Source organism: Mycteria americana, chromosome 1 (assembly GCF_035582795.1).
Source record: "Mycteria americana isolate JAX WOST 10 ecotype Jacksonville Zoo and Gardens chromosome 1, USCA_MyAme_1.0, whole genome shotgun sequence".
Lineage (NCBI taxonomy): Eukaryota > Metazoa > Chordata > Aves > Ciconiiformes > Ciconiidae > Mycteria > Mycteria americana.
In genome coordinates, this window is record NC_134365.1 from 201,998,146 (window position 1) to 202,009,197 (window position 11,052).

An 11,052-nucleotide genomic window follows, 5' to 3' on the forward strand; every position below is an offset into this window, starting at 1 on the left:
TTATTCCATCCCATTATTATGAATTGTGTATCAGCACATATGTTTCTCAAATACTCTATGTTTCTGCACATATGTTTCTCAAATAGTGTGTGTTTCTGCATTATTTTGCAATCCTGTGACCTAGTTAGCATTAAATCATAAAAAGTTCAGCAGCTGAGTTTTATCCTTGCCTATAGAGCACACGTACCATTACTGTTTCATAAAAAGAAATAAGGCATTTAAACATCCACACTATATATCCATACAGCTATTTACATTTTGCCTCTTTCTTAAATATGATAGCTAACATGTGACATTAAGAATCATCAGGTTCGTGTATCCTTTCAGCATCTCATGATTTTCAGAAAGAGTAAGAGGGGGCACTAGAAGATTTGCTTATGATCACATCCTTCCCAAGCTCTAACCACGGAGCTGTCCTTCTTTGGCCAAACGACTGAGATAGATTGAATCTTTTACCTTCTGTACTTCTTTCTTGCTAATGCAAGCTGAAATATAAAACCAAGGATAAAGCTTTCTTTCTAGGTATACAGCAGAACCCTTATGAAGACCCTAGTGGGGTGGAAAATTCCCAGAAAACAGCTAATGTATTTGCTGTGGTAGCTTCAATATTCTGCCTGAGGGTGCCCATGCTCCATCATGCCTGCCTGTAATGGCTGACCCATAAAAAGTCTGCCAACCAGTTACAACTGGTGGATAGTGGAGCTATTGCTTGACCTCAGCAGTAACAAACTGCAAGGTATTTATTCTGGTTTTTTAAGAAAACCAAGCATATGTGATTGCAATGTCAGGTTCCCCTGATAACTCCTGAAGCCACTGGCCAACTTCAGCCAAATCTGGAAGAGCTTCAGAAAAAAAATTAAGCTCCTGCAAGTCTGCGGGGCAGTGGTGGTGAGATAGAGGAGGGAGAGCCCCAGGGTTGTCCCTCTGGAAGGGGAAGGGCAGGAGGGCAGTGCAGGGGAGCTGCAGCATTTGGTATCGTTTGCTGGGGAGCAGCAACCTCCAGATGGGTATTCTGACAAGCAAAATCCAGCACCATCTTTTACTCTTGGAAGCCAAATTCATATCTGATCTGAAAAGATGCACAGCAACCAGTCAGTCAGTGGAAAGATCTGCTTAGCTAAAATCCCCTACAGAAAGCTTCAGCCCAGACACAGCAGGCACCAGCACCTCCAGTGTGGCCTGTTTCTCCTCCTCAGCAGCAGTGGAGGAAGAGCAGATAGTGACCTCCCTGTCTTAGCATCGCTCTTTCGTATGGCCACCCAACTGAATCACAGCAGGATAAATAACCAGATAATATAATGACTGCTTTCCCCTTTTGTTTAGCTTACAAGAAATAAAATTCACACCCTGCTGATGTGCCCCCTCAAGAAATCTCTCACTACACTATGAAGATTGTAGTTTCTTCCAAAACTGACTTCAAATGCTACAACATACACCAGTGAGACTGTTTGGATAATGGTAGACTTCTGGACAAGTCTGGAAAACTCCTAAAAAAAACCCTCTTAAAAAACTTTTGCAAAATGGTAGACTTCTGGAAAAGTTCAGCATCAGTTTTCAGAGAATGGGGTACAAGATTTTTGCATGTTCAAGGCAACCCTGTTTTACAGTATCACCAGTGAATGAGCAGATTCCAAGTAATGTTTGAAAGAAGGATCCTTAATTCCATCTCCAGTTTAATGTGACCAGCTCTTGGATGCTTATGGGTGTGTTTAAATTAGGCAGAGTTCTCCAAACCTGCAGAAAAGGGAATGCTTCTGTGTCAGCTGGATTCCCATATGATCAAACTCTCCAGGGAAGGAGGGCAAACTTTTTATTATTTCATGCAAATATTTCTTTTTGTGGAAACTAAACATATATGGATTAGCAGACTAAATTGCTGTGAACAATTCCAGTTCAGGGACAGGATCAGAGCGGACTCCTGAAATTTATTACAAATACCAAAGGCCGAAGGGGGATGAGCTGCACCTCAGAGGTGGAAGGAAAGAATCTCCCAAGAACAAGTCACAGTCAACATGTCATCTAGGCAAATTAATATCCCTGCTCCCAGACAGAGAATTTTTTTGAAAGGGAGGGAGAAGGGGTGCTATTTTGATTTATAGGGATACTTCAGAATTCAGGGCTTAATTGTACTTTAGCCACACAAGCTTGTTTAAGATATCGCTTCTTCCAAATATTTCAGACCTTCCTTCCTTGAAAGCTCACATCTTCAAAATGACATCCAGTAATGCTTCATAAAGTACGTAAGAACAAACTGAGATAGAAGTCCAGACTGCAAACACTGAGATTAAGACCATTACCACAAAGAAAAACATAAAGCGTGTTCCGCTCCCAAACAAACAATCCGTCCTTTTTACTTCCTAATTCACCTATCAAAGATAACTGGGGGGAAAAAAACAACCCTGTTTATACCTCCACACTGGATGCCACCCTCTGGGCGAAGGCCTGGCACCTTCCCGCAGGTGCCGCTTTCCTGGACCCATGTCAGATACTTGGAGTCAACAAGGAAACCCCCGGGGAGAGGCAGCACGGGGCAGACGGGGCTGGCGCTGGCACACCGGCTCTGCACCCGCCTCGTACCCCGGCACCCCTCCTTCTCCCTGCCCTTTGCACGCCCCAGGTGTGACGGGCAGGGGTGTTTTTCTGAGCAGGTCGTATTGTTAGAGTTGGAGGCAGAGATTTTTTTCCTGCCATGTGTTTGCACAGCACCTAGCAGGCGGGATTTGTATTTCAGTAGGGCTCCTGGAATAAAAACTTGAAAATAACAAGTAGCAATAGAGCTGCAGATACTCGTCCGGCGCATTTACCCTCCGAGTCCAGCAATGTTGAAAGTTCACTGTGTTACCAGGGAGTTCCTTGAATGTCACAGCTCCTTGCTCTGATAAATTAGTGTCTAATCCTAAAGGTGGCTCATTGGTTTTCAGTATTAGGCCCTTAATCTCCTTCCCTAGCTCAGGAATCTTCTCACCCTACACCCGCAGAGATCATCAGTCATTCCTTTGCCCAGAGTTACCAAACAACATCCAATTTTTTAGTAAAGATGTCAAAGTGTCTGTCTAAACATCTTCTGGTTTTGGCCTGAAACTGATACGAGTTGAAAGTCTCCAGCTCTTCCCTAAATCCTGACAGTTAGCTAACAACAAATAAGAAACAGCCCAGTGATTTACTGTGTCGATCCCACATTGTTGTGCTCTGTGTTTCTTTAAGAAAGGTGTGAGTGTATGTGTAAGAGTCTTGAAATACAGTGGTTGCCATGGCAATTATCTGTGTTTAGAGAGTGGAGGGGAGTAAAGTTCCATGTAAGTGGCCAGAGTAGAGTGCAAGTTAAACATGCCTCTTTGCAGGTCTAAATTATGTACTTTTCTCCACCCCCCCGCTAAAAATATTTGTGAAAATATGCATAGATTGTCTGATGAACTCCAAACTATTCTTGAAACAACACCAGCTTTTTTTTCCCCCCCTCAATATTCCCACTCGCCTGTAAATTCTGGGAGGATAAAGCATAAGCCCGTGGGGCAGAGGAAAGAGGAGTTTGTCTGAATACAGACTGCAGAATTGCCCGACCGTGCTCCCATCCAGGAGTTTGCTTATCTGGTTCATTTCTCCTTAATGGGACTGAGTGCATTACTCTTAAAAAGCTAACAGATCAAAAATATAGGTATAGCTAAATGGCTGTAAATTTAATTGGAAGAGAATGTTATAGAAGTATATATCATCAGGACAAATATCTCTTAGCATTTATATTGTGCTTTACGTTTTCTAACTACTCTGTGGATTTGTTGTTTTTGAACAAACGTGCATTGTGCCTGGAGCTGGAAAGTCTATACTTCATAAATCTTTGTCCTCACATTCTCTCTCATTTTCATTTATCAGCCTAGATTTTTCCCCCTTTCCTCACCTTCACAATAAGGGTATGATTCCCAGCCTCCACATGCATGCACACAGTCTGTGTATTTATTTGCCAGGTGTTCAACTCTTGATGCTGGCTCTAAGGCCCTGCACGAGGCTCTTTTGCTTTCACGTAGGAATATTCTAACGCTTAAGGACAGTGATCACGAACAGAAATTGTGCAGTCTGATGGCTGCCTGCTCTGATTTCACAGGGATAGTGTTCACCTCAGACGCCACAAAATGAACGGTGATTTTCAAAATATCCACAGGCGAGACTCCATTCTGCCACCTCCTGCATGCCACTTCCCCCAAATGGTCTGTGATGGACACTGTCAGGGTAACAAAACTAGAGCACACACTATGCAGTAGGCCCGTGTCAGGAGCAATGGTAACACTCGGAATAAGTCATTCTTAATGGTTATTTAGAAGTCACATACAACACTTACGTGCTCCACTTGACCATCTAGCAAATTCAGCAAAGGAATTGATACTGTGGCAGTTTGACATAGACGCTCTTGAAAATGTGTTGCTAGGGGCTTCTTTAAATATTAATGGATAAACTGCAAGATGGAAATACATGATTAGGTCATTTTGAAAAAGTGGATCCTGAGGCTCTGCCAGTTCCCAAGCAGCTGTTAGTAAAGGAGCCATGGGTTCCAGCAGCTCTGAAATAAGGAAAGGGAGCTGTATTTACTCCTAGATCCAGCAGTGCCACGTTGGATGACACTGAAGTCATTTCATCCCTTGGTTCCCTCCTTTACCAGTGTTTTAAAAGTTATATTATAAGTTACCAGTGTTTTAATATAAGTTACCAGTGGTTTAAAAGTTTGCTTCCTCTGCAAAAGAATGGTATTTTTTTTTACTGAACTCAAGAGTAAGCTTTACCAAAGAATCAGAAATTATTTGGTCCTTGCCTCACTGTGTTTACTCTTCAGTTTTAGACGAGGCAACTGGTGACACTGATAAACAATTCAGCTGATGAGGCAAGGAAAGCCAAAGATTACCAAAATATGATCAGTTAATTAAGGTGTGTGACCAGCATGATGGCTCCACGGCAAGGTGGTTGGTTTGGTAAATATACTCCCTTCTGGTAGGCAATGTGGGAAGGGTGGCATTTTAGGAGGGATCTAGGCAAGAAGAGGGTGGTGAACAGGTGGAGAATAGATGTGGGAAAGGTCTTTCATGATTACAGGTGTACTACCATCAGCGGAGCAAATATGCCTGTGCTGGTTTTGGCTGGGGTAGAGTTCATTTTCTTCACAGTAGCTAGTGTGGGGCTATGTTTTGGATTCGTGCTGAAAACAGTGTTGATAACACAGGGATGTTTTCATTATTGCTGAGCAGTGCTTACACAGCGTCAAGGCCTTTTCTGCTTCTCACCCCACCCCACCAGCGAGGAGGCTGGGGGTGCACAAGAGGTTGGGAGGGGACACGGCTGGGACAGCTGACTCCAACTGACCGAAGGGATATCCCACACCATATGGCGTCATGCTCAGCGTATAATGCTGGGGGAAGAAGAAGGAAGGAGGGGACATTCAGAGTGATGGCGTTTGTCTTCCCCAGTAACCGTTACGTGTGATGGAGCCCTGCTTTCCTGGAGATGGCTGAACACCTGCCTGCCCATGGGAAACAGTGAACGAATTCCTCATTTTGCTTTGCTTGCATGTGCAGCTTTTGCTTTACCTATTAAAGTGTCTTTATCTCAACCCCAGAGTTTTCTCACTTTTACCCTTCTGATTCTCTCCCCCATCCCACCGAGGGGGACTGAGTGGCTGTGTGGTGCTTAGTTGCCAGCTGGGGTTAAGCCACGTCAGTCTTTTTTGGCACCCAATGCGGGGCTCGAAGGGTTCGCGATAACAACAGGTTTGGTTGGAATGTGCTAGATCGAATTTATAGCTGTTATTGCTATTTAGCTATTAATAGGCAGGCTCCTGTGCTTGCCACGGGGCTTGCTTGCCTTACTGTATATTAGAGTCTAGTGCTCATTAGTGGCTGCTTTTTGCTTTCACTGCTTGCTGTGCTGCTGTACTCTTTATCATCTTACTCTGCTGTGCCTGGGAACATTTTGATAACAGCAATGGCCATGCACCTGGGCTGGCAGGTGGCCAGGACATCGCTGCTGTTTCTGTGCTGCTGTACTGGACAGGCTGGAGCTCCAGTGTGAACTCGAGTCGAAGGGACTGTGACCTGTGGATGAGTCCACGCGGGAGCAGGACACCCTGAAGCAACTGTGGCCGTGGATAAGTCCACGCCAGAGCAGGTATATCTCGAAGTGTCCATGGCCATGGTTATGTCTGTGCCGCAGCAGGTATACCTCTGAAGGGATTGTGGCCCAAGGATAAGTCCATGCTGGAGAAGGTACACCTCGAAGCATCTGTGGCTGTGGATAAGTCCATGCTGCAGCAGGTACACCCTGAAGCATCAGTGGCTGTGCACGAGGTCATGCTGGAGCACCTCAAAGCGTGTGGCCATGGATAAGGCTCCACTTGGAGCAGGTACACCCCTAAGACACTGCAGTCTGTGGATAATTCCAAGCTGGAGTAGGGGCAAGGGGAGGAGTTCATTGCAACGTTAAACCTGACAGTCTGGTCCATAGGGACCAGGGGTGGAGACTGTAATGGAAATACCTTTAAGTTGTTGTAACCCAGGATTTGAGTTGCATGTTATAGGAATTACTATAGCAGGAACCACCTGAACCAATGGAGGAGAAGCCTTACAAGAAGCAGTGCAAGTGCAGCAGTGACCTGCCCTGAGCTGGCTTTGGTGCCCAGTAACTCCACGCAACACACCACCTCTCCTGTCCTGAGTGACCACCATAACAGATGGAGCCCAAAGTCATGGACTAAATGAACTCAGTGCACACTTTGTGGACATTTGTGGACATTTTAAAGACATTTTATAGGGGTGGTCCATAGACTGAGGGAATGATATCTGTGTATTGTATCAAAGGATGGGAAGGGGGTGGTGGTTAATGAGGACGTATTGGATAGTGCGGAACCTGAGCATGACATAAATAGTATGGAATAAGGGGTGGAGAATGTGCTGGTTTTGGCTGGGATAGAGTTAATTTTCTTCATAGTAGCTAGTGTGGGGCTATGTTTTGGATTTGTGCTGAAAACAGTGTTGATAACACAGGGATGTTTTTGTTACTGCTGAGCAGGGCTTACACAGAGTCAAGGCCTTTTCTGCCTCTCACCCCACCCCACCAGCGAGGAGGCTGGGGGTGCACAAGCAGTTCGGAGGGGACACAGCTGGGACAGCTGACCCCAACTGACCAAAGGGATATCCCACACCATATGGCGTCATGCTCAGCGTATGAAGAAGGGGAAGGGTATGCTCAGCGTATGGGGGAAGAAAGAAAGGGGGAATGTTTGGAGTGGTGGCATTCCCAAGTAACCATTACGCATGATGCAGCCCTGCTCTCCTGGAGATGGCTGAACACCTGCCTGCCCATGGGAAGTAGTGAATGAATTCCTGGTTTTGCTTTGTTTGTGTACACGGCTTTTGCGTTATCTATTAAATTGTCCTTAACTCTACCCACAAGTTTTCTCACTTTTACTGTTCTGATTCTCTCCCCCATCCCACCAGGGGGGAGTGAGCAAGTGGCTGTGTGGTGCTTAGCTGCTGGCTGGGGTTAAACCACGACAATGCCATATGGGTAAATTGTGTCCTTTGCCGCTACAATAGGGATTGTATTTCCAGACCCTGAAGAATGGCAGGTCACAAGCATCACACCATCTACTCACTTGCAAAGAACGCGCTGCGCCAGTTTGAACTTCCCTCGAAGCTAAACAGATCCAGTAATACAAACACTCAACTGAAAGGCTTTTCCAAAACCACCATCTCAGAAAAGTCACATTTTACAACTAGGCAATGCACTCTCTTCCCTACCATCTGATTTACTGCTCAGCTATTGCTCTTCAGATTATTCTCTCAATAGCTCTTCAGATTATTCTCTCGATATGTCTAGCTTATTCAATGAGCATGGGAGCATGACGTAGACTCACTGGACAGATCGATGAGGCTGGGTGTTGTTGCTTAGAGTATCTCAGAGCGTGTTATGTGCTTCTCAAGGTCGATAAAGACCCTGCCCCATAGATCCTGCTGCCTAATTGTTCTATAATTATGGTAACCTTTACGAAAGCTTAGCAATAAATAGCGCTTTCCATGAGGCTAGTTCTGTTTCAAAAAGTAATCGCTTGCATATGCACGGTATGACTGTTTCTCCATAAGCTGAAGTCACATCATCTCCTCCACTTTGTTCCCGTAGCAGCACGCAGCAAGCAGCTGTATGCTAGTCTGTGGTTTAACCCACTTTCTGAGGACACGGGCTAAATCTGTATTGTTCTGCTCATGTATATGCACGGGGGCTGAAAATATTCAAAGAAAAAAGTGCAGGAGCATAAGATGGGTGGAAAAAGACAGTGTGGCAGAGAATAAAATGGGAAAACTGTCCTGGTAACCAGGCAGTCTCCCCATTGCCTGGGGGTACCTCAGACTTACCAGTTCCGTTTTAAAGAGGCAGGTTAGAAATGCAGAAGCTGTCTTGGAGAGGGAAAAAGTCCATCTCATCTCAAAAGTATTCTTCACAGTAGTGCGATTCAGTGAAAATGTGTATAGCTAACTGTCCTCTTAGACTCAGGAAAGAAGGTTTATGAAGCTCCAAATGACCGTGTTAGCACAGGGCCACGTGTGGTCTGGCCCCCTCCACCAGGTGCCTCCCGGGAATCCTATCCTGCCACGCTTGCCAGGACTGCGGGTCAATTTTAACTTTAGTTTACCCTCGCACCTTTGCAGCCCTCCCAAGCCAGGGATTAACCCTCTTGTGGGTGCCGTGTTGGCAGGACGACCCTGCTAGATGGACCCAGCAGTTTCCTTTCTCCTGGAGGAGCCTTAGGAGCATTAGTTAGGGGTGGTTCAGTCCTCCCTCCCCCTCCAGACATGAAGCTACGCACAGCCTGAGATACAGCCCATGTGCTGCTCTTTCCTAGACCTCAACATTGTTTTAGCTTTATGGAAAGTATTGCGAAATAACCTCTAGATGAGACCATGACATAAAGAACCTTATATGATTTCATTAACTGTCAGTTTCCTAAAGTCCTGAGCATTTTGGCCCAATCTTCCAAAATACCTACAGTGTGTTCTGCAAAATACTTGCAGCCTTGCAGGATAACTTCTATTTTTTTTCAAGACTCTTTGCATGCTTGCAAAGTGCTTTGCTGGATTAGGCCCCAGACACTCAGGTACTCTTTAGCTCATTCACGTGCTATAATGAAGTAGTTTGTACTAGATTTTCAATTTAGTTGTAGAGCTTGGTCCATTTCAGTAAACTTTCTTCATGAAATAGGTAATATAAAGCTAGAAGCATTATGATACCATGACTGTGAAACATCGAGTACCTGCATTTCAGTCTACTTTAGAAAAGAAATAGCGTCTGTCATTTGTAAATTTTAAAATAAATTAAGTGCAGTGAGGAAGGTATTAAAAAGAAACGCCTTAAAAACAAGTGGGGAAACTCAGTCTTTTTCATTCTGTGAAGAGAGTGTGACAGCATATGGTACATAGTGGGTGGTTGTTCTAAACATAACATGTATGTGTTCGACCTAAAATGTTTTATTGGTTCCTACTTATGAGAGCAGCAGCTAAAAATGACTGATGACTGTTCTTTCTATATCAGCAGCGTGTAAAGGCCCAAGGAAAAAAAATCAGTCTTTATATTCATAAACATTTTTAAACAGCCATAAAACTCTGTTTAACGTAATGTGTTCTCCAAGGTACCCGAAAGTTTAATGTTTCCTCTTTGTGAAACTGTAACACTACAGTATTATTAATTATTACTATTATTTCTAGATCATCCTAAAATATGTCAAAAAAAAAGGGGAATAATCTTCCCTTCCCCCAGAGTTACTGTAGCTCTCACGGGGACAATATCCTTTGAGAGTATAGGTATCTAGCACTACACACCCAGGTTAGCTTAATACAAGGGAAAATGCAAGTCATGACTACAAGTCTCCTAGATCTATAGGAGAAAACAATTATATCCCCACCATCACTGCGACCGAGTACCTTATAAATGGGAAAGCCGCGCAGAGAGCAAAATCTCATCGTTGTCCCCTCCTTTCTGCCCTCTGAGAGTTATTATCATGGAAGGAACTGAGGCTGAAACTGGGAAATCTTACACTGTGCTCCAAATAAGGCCAGTTTGTTACTAACCTGTCCTCCTGTGGCAGCAGTTCCTGTGTCTGAGGCCAGCTGCCAAGCATGCTCCTTCTTCCTCCCACACGAGTTTCATCCTTGTGGTCAGCTGTTTCTCGGAAGCTGAGGAGCATAATTGATATTGCAACTATCAAGCTGTGCGCAGAATGAGCTTACACAACTTTGTGAACATGCTTTTCTTGCCCTCTCCACCCACCTTTCTCTAAAGCTATGTGTTTGTTGGTAAAAACAGGATTCGGTGTCAGTTTTATGGGTGGAGCTCAGGTGCTCCTGCAGACGTGTGTCCTAATCCCACTCTGGGGAACAGGCTGCACCCAGGTGACTCTCCCCTTTGAGAGAGCTCAACCCAGCGCACGAGGGGCCCGATCCTTGCACCCTGCACCATCAGCAACGCCGGCGTTACCGGCTGGGAGGGACCTCTCAGTCTAAAGGGAGTCCCAGCAGGTAGCCTGCTCGCTGGGAAAACAGAGGTGTTGCGCATGTGCCTTCTGAACCTGTCTCGTCTCTGAACTTCACCTCCCGTGTAGCTGTCCCAGTGTCTATGGAAGCCCTTTGGTTACTTGGGTTCAGAAAACCAAGTCTGCCCCGGCAGGTGTGGGATAATTCCCTAAAGCTCTGGCTGTGAGAGAGATGAAGCACATTTTGTGACTTTGTCCCAAAGCGGCACAGCAAATTTAGGAGGGACACGGGCTTTGGAACAAATTCAAAACTGTCTGTTTGGGTTTTGTGGCTGGTTTTGTGGCGTGTTTTTTCAGTTGGGTGGGTGGGTTGTTTTTTTCTTGTTTTTCACCAATATGACACAACTGCAAGTCTTTCCAAGGAAAGGACTGCCGAGCCATTCAGCAGACGGTGCCTCACCCTCGGAAGGACTGGCCACTGAGAGCTGTGCAAAAGGATTCTGGGGAAAAAATTCTGCTTTGTGTTTGTGCAGTCTTACCCTTGAGAAAGG

The 11,052-nt window shown here is 45.1% G+C and overlaps 1 long non-coding RNA gene across 2 annotated transcripts in view; it reads right to left on the bottom strand.

The window, feature by feature from the left end:
• Positions 1 to 10,232, bottom strand: part of LOC142405018 (uncharacterized) — a 63,129-nt gene extending 52,897 nt beyond the window's left edge. The window contains exon 1 of one of the 2 annotated variants that reach the window (XR_012774033.1): positions 10,101 to 10,232. This is a non-coding gene — a long non-coding RNA (uncharacterized LOC142405018). Of the gene's footprint in view, positions 1 to 9,953; positions 10,021 to 10,100 lie in introns of those variants that run through there. The other variant, XR_012774034.1, reaches the window with a different exon arrangement.
• Between the last annotated feature and the right edge of the window lie 820 nt (positions 10,233 to 11,052).